We start from the raw sequence: 5,950 nt of genomic DNA on the forward strand, positions 1-5,950 counted from the left end.
GTCACAGAGGGCCAGGCAGGTACAGTCCAATATTAGATTTCTTTCTTTCTTTTTTTTTTTTTTTTTTTGACAGGCAGAGTGGATAGTGAGACAGAGAGACAGAGAGAAAGGTCTTCCTACAATATTAGATTTCATCCCAAATATATCACATAGCCAGTGAGGGACTTACACAGGCGATCCAAATGGTCTGATTTGCAGTTTATCCAAGTTATTCTGGTGGTTCCATACAGAAAGAATTGAGGGTCAACTTAAGAGGCAGTGTCAGGACAGAAATGGTCAGAGCAAGTTCAGTGGGAGAGAAGCTGTTAGCTCAAACAAGAACAGGAGCAGAAGCTGTAGAGAACAAGTAGATACATTGGCATGTGTTTTGGAAATAGCATCAATAGGGCTTATTGAAGGAAGACTCACATTCAGTGAGAAGTATTTGAGGTTTCAGATGTCTCTGAGACACAAATGAAGATTGAAGTTTGGGGCTAGAAATGTGAATTTAGGATCATCAGGATGTAGAGGTGCTTAAAAAGATGCAAAAGTTTGAACTTGCTTCTGCAGTGTAGAGAGAAGACAGGGTCCAGAACAAGTTTCCAAACCCCACGGTTTGCTAAGGAGATCCTTAGGAAACCTGGGTGGAGGGAGGAGGCAGCACAAAGGATCCTGGGAAGGGCGGCCAGGGAGAGTGGAGGAGAGCCAGGAGGATGTGAAGTCACAGCACTCAAGAAGCCAGAGTTGGGGCTGGTGATGTGGCGCAGTGGATTAAGCTGTTGCTGGGGATGACTCATCCCATATCGAAGTGCCGGTGTGAGTTCCAGCTACTCTGCTCCCAATCCAGCTTCCTGCTAATGCACCTGGGTGGAACTAGATCAAGGTCTATGTGCTTGGGTTCCTGCCACCCATGTGCGAGACCTGATGAAGTTGCTGGCTCCTGCCTTGGACCAGCCCTGGCTGCTGTGGGTATGGCGGGAGTAAACTATATATATCTTCTATCTGCTAGTATATATATATATATATATATATATATATATACACACACACACATATACATATATATATATATGTGTGTGTGTGTGTCTCTGTCTCTGTCTCATTATCTCTTTCTGCCTGTTCAATTAATTAATTAGTATTTTTATGCATGTACTTATTTAAGTCAGAATGAGAGAGAGAGAGAGAGTTCTTCCATTCACTGCTTCACTCCCCAAATGCCTGCAGCAGCCAGGGCTGAGCCAGGCTGAAGCTAGGAGTCAGGAGCTTCATCTAGATTTCCCATGTGTGCAGCAGGAACCCAAACACATGGGGCAGAATCTACTGCCCTCTCAGGAGCATTGACAGGAAACTGGATGGGAAGTGGATCAGCCAGGACTCCAACCAAAACTCTGATACAGGACACTGGCAATGCAAGCAGTGGCTTAACCCAGTGCACCACAACACTGGCCCCAAATAATTTTTTTTAAAAAAACGTTAATACAAAATGTTGTACAGGTCACTCCCCTCTTTGAAAAGCTTCCACAAATCCCCAAGTCCTGGAGTTGACATTCTTCAGCCTGGAGTTGGTTTTCCTTGAGCCTGTGTTTAAGAGACCAGAGTCCAAGAGGCAGTGCTGTGGTGAAAAAACTTCATTCAGTGGCAGGTAAAGTCAGCAAAAACCAATCAAGGTCGGCACTGCCTGAGGGCCACCCAGCAGGCCTGAGGGTGCCTTTGACCCAGAGGCTGGCCTTCTGCTGGGGCTGGGTCATCCCTGAGCTGGGTGGGTAGAGGATTAGGTGTTCCTGCCGCAGAGCATGAAGGGGGAGGGGCAGGTGAAGGGCTGAGCTTCGGGTCCATCTATTCCCTTCCCACAAGACTACTCTTGCCAAGAGCATTGGACCAGAACACTCTGTTTCTCAAACACACACACACACACACACATCATTCCAACTCATAAGCTGTCACACCTGCCTGGAGCAAAAAGCTCAGATTTCACACTACCCATGGCTCTGATTTTTTCCCTGTGGGTGGGGCGCACACTCTCCACGGTGTCAGTAGAAGCAGGGCTTCCTAGGATAAAGAATGACAGACTGCCAGCGCCACGGCTCACTTGGCTGGGCCTCCGCCTGTGGCGCCGGCACCCCAGGGTTCTAGTCCCAGTTGGGGCGCCGGTTTTATCCCTGTCGCTCCTCTTCCAGTCCAGCTGTCTGGTGTGGCCTGGGAAGGCAGTGGAGGATGGCCCAGGTCCTTGGGCCCTGCACCTGCATGGGAGACCAGGGGGAGGCACCTGGCTCCTGGCTTTGGATCGGCATGGTGCGCCTGCCGTAGCGGCCATTTGGGGAGTGAACCAACGGAAAGGATGACTTTTCTCTCTGTCTCTCTCTCTCATTGTTTAACTCTGCCTGTCAAAAAATTTTTAAAAGTTATATATAAAAAAAAAGAATGACAGACGATGCTGCTTCTGGCAGGTGCCTTTCACTGAGGCACCCTCAGCCTCCCAGCTTCTCGGGGCTGCCACACCTGTGCTTCTCCGGCACGGAGATACCATCAGGCTCCAGTCGAGGTGCTGTCATTGGCAGATGCGTGGCTTTGCGGAGTTACCTCTCAAAGTCAAGGATTTCTCAGGTGTGACGGGAGGGAGAGACAGCCCTGTAGGGCATAGGGAGGAGAGTTCTCGGGATGTTAGCAACAGGAAGGTCTCGTCCAGTAACTACCACCAACTCCACTTGCCCAGCGAGAGTAGGCTCTGCTCATGCTGTCTCTGTCTCAGTCCGATTTCCTAACTTTTTAGACACCTTGTCATTAGAGCCCATTCGTTCCTCTTCTTCAGATTTGAAACTGTTCAAATTTAAGTCTGTCTCACAGTCAAGCCAGGTGGCACCAGGCACTGCCTCCTCCAATCCCTGCAAGTATAGCCTACAGGGAGCGCCTACTCTTCTTGCTCACTCACAGCCTACTGGGGTAGGAAGGACAGAGAGAGAGCACAGGTGGTTCATTATGTGACAGGTTACGCTGCAGCTTTGCCCTTGGCCATTGACGCTGGCCTAGCTCGTCATCTACAGGCTTGGTAGGGACACAGTGGTTGCCCTAGTAGGTTCCTGCTGATGAGCTGCTCAAACCCAAGCACTTCTAGAGCTGGGGGCTCCTTTTGAGAATGGTCATTTTGCTGGAGCTGCCACTGCCCTCCACCATCGCCCTGGAGGTCCACTTCTCCTTGCCCTTTGCTCCAGATTCATCCATCTCCGCTGGCCCAGTGGAGCCAGGAGGCCTTTTCTACACCTGTGTAAGGCGACCATCCACATATCGTCTCTTCCTGGCTGTCCCATACTGTCAGGTTTCTCCCTTCTCCAGAGACAAGTCTACTGGCTGAGCATTCATCCAATGGGAGAATAATGAATTAGTTCCCCCTTCTTGCAACCACCACCAACAAAAGCCTCCTTGGCTTCACTCCCTGTCCACCTTGGCTTCGAGAACTAGCTGAGTATCCACGTCCATGGAGACAAACAACCATTGACCATCCCAGGAGGCAGCCTCTCCCAGCCCCATGTCACTGAGGACAAAGAGTGATGCCCATTCTATCATATGGCACCTGGCTCTCAGCAAGCCTAGGACTTGGTTCTCAAGCTTCCCCATGCATCAGAATCCCCTGAGGGCTTGCTAAAATGCAGATTACTGATCCTTACCCCATCTGAGTTTCTGAAGCCGTACTTGTGGAGGGGCGCGATATTTTGCATTGCTGACAAAGTCCCAGGTGATGCTGTACTGCTGCTCTGGGGATCACACTTTGAGAAGCCTTGCTCTTGGGAATATGATGACCCACAAAATTGGCAACTCTTAGAAGACTGTAGGGCCCTTTCTTTTGCTTTCAGCTGTGGGTTTTAGACATCATTTTAAGGAAAAAGGGAAGATCTCATGGGCGCCTTAACTATCCTGTTTTGGTATCTATTGAGTAGTGGAACTCCACTGCCCCCCAACTCCTGGCTATAATAGATGGAGGGGAGCTGTGGACAGAGCAGGAGTCCACGTCACCATTCTCTCCACATCTCAGCAGGAATAAAGCACCCCCTAGGCCCCCACACAAATGGGAGAATCTCTGTTCAGAAGCTGCACTGAGGTGTTGATTGGGTGCCAGGATATGTCAACATCGCCAGCCACTTTCTAAATGCAGAATTTCCTTTCCACGTCTTGATTCCAGGCAGAACACGGGGGGCAGGGTGGTGGAGTCCGATGTCTTGTGTTGGTTCTTTCAGGGCCTCTCGGGCACTCAGGCTCCTCCCAGGGCTCAGTGCTAGGGAACCAGTGGCAGCACCCTGGCCAGGAGGAGGAGGAGAGCTTGCCCCACAGTCCTAGGCTGTCTCACAAAATAGGGCTGGATTAGCGCCTCTGCTAATGTGTGCAGGATTGAGGGTTCCACTCCAGTGATCCCCGAGAGAGGTTGGAGAAGTGGCCAGAGAGAAGGGAACTCTGAAGATGTCACCCCCCAGTGCACATCCCAGTGGCTGGCGGGGAAAGACTACCCCACAGGGAAGGGCTGGGTCATGGTCGCTGCTTAATACTTTGTGTCTGCTTCCATTTCTGATCTTTCATATTCTTTTGAAAAATGATCATTTTAGAAGTAGCTGTTAGCCTGGTGGTTAAGACACCCACATCTCACACCGGAGAACCTGAGTTCAGTTCTTGACTCCAGCTTCTTGCTGATGTGCACTCTGGGAGACAGTGATGGCTCAAGTGATCAGGTTCCTGCCACCCACATGGGAGACCTGGGTTGAGTTCCTGGCTCTTGGCTTCAGTCAGGCCAAGTCCAGTCATTGCAAGCATTTGGGAAATGAACCAGAGAATGGGAGGGCGCTCTCTCTCTCTTTCTCTATTTCTCTTTCTTTCTCTCTCTTTTTCTCTGTGCGTGTGTGTCTTTTCCTCTGCCTCTCAAATAAATTTAATATTTTAAAATTTTGTTTTACTTGGGTAATACATTTTTCTTGGCTTTTAAGAGAGGTATCTGAAATTCTTTTAGTTTCTGGAAGAATGACCAATTCTTCCCCTGGTCCTTGCAGCCTCGGGTCCTTTCCGCAAGGACCCTTCTCTTGAGTGTCCATCCTGTTGAACTGGAGGCCAGAGAGAACCACGTGACTTGTCCTAAATGTGTCTTCCTAAAACCCAGCCTTTTCCCAGCTTTTGAGGCATTGGTTAACCCTCCCCATTCTTCAGTAATGTCTCTTTAGGCCACTTCCTGATTGCTGAGACTCCACTCATCTGCTCTGGACTCGCCTGCTTCCCAGCACTTCCCATGTGCTCATACATTCCTGTAAGCTTTTCATCTGTTCTGACTGTGTCTCCCACAGTTAATGAACAACGTGCTTCCTAGAAACAGTGTTCCAGAAATCGCACTTGGCCTTGGGCTTGTAGCAATGACATGAGTTTCCTTCTGCATCCAATCCAGAAAGGCGACCCACCTACTGTGCGTTAACCACCCTTTCCTCTCCCCCACCCCCTGCTCCCTGTCTGGAGGCAGCCCCAAGTCTGTATTATACCAGCTCTGTGGGGGAGGAGGCAAGGAAGTGGTCCAAGCGGGGTTTTCTGAAAAAGAAAGCTGATGAGAACGGGGGCCGGCATTGTGGAATAGCGCGTTAAACTGCCACTTGCAACACTTGCACAGATTGCCAGTTTGAGTCCCAGCTGCTCTGCTTTTTTTTTTTTTTTTTTTTTTTTTGACAGGCAGAGTGGACAGTGAGAGAGAGATAGAGAGAAAGGTCTTCCTTTTTGCCGTTGGTTCACCCTCCAATGGCCGCCGCGGTAGGCGCGCTGCGGCCGGCGCACCGCGCTGATCCGATGGCAGGAGCCAGGTGCTTCTCCTGGTCTCCCATGGGGTGCAGGACCCAAGCACTTGGGCCATCCTCCACTGCACTCCCGGGCCACAGCAGAGAGCTGGCCTGGAAGAGGGGCAACCGGGACAGGATCGGTGCCCCGACCAGGACTAGAACCCGGTGTGTCAGCG

Source organism: Lepus europaeus, chromosome 12 (assembly GCF_033115175.1).
Source record: "Lepus europaeus isolate LE1 chromosome 12, mLepTim1.pri, whole genome shotgun sequence".
Taxonomy (NCBI): Eukaryota; Metazoa; Chordata; class Mammalia; order Lagomorpha; family Leporidae; genus Lepus; species Lepus europaeus.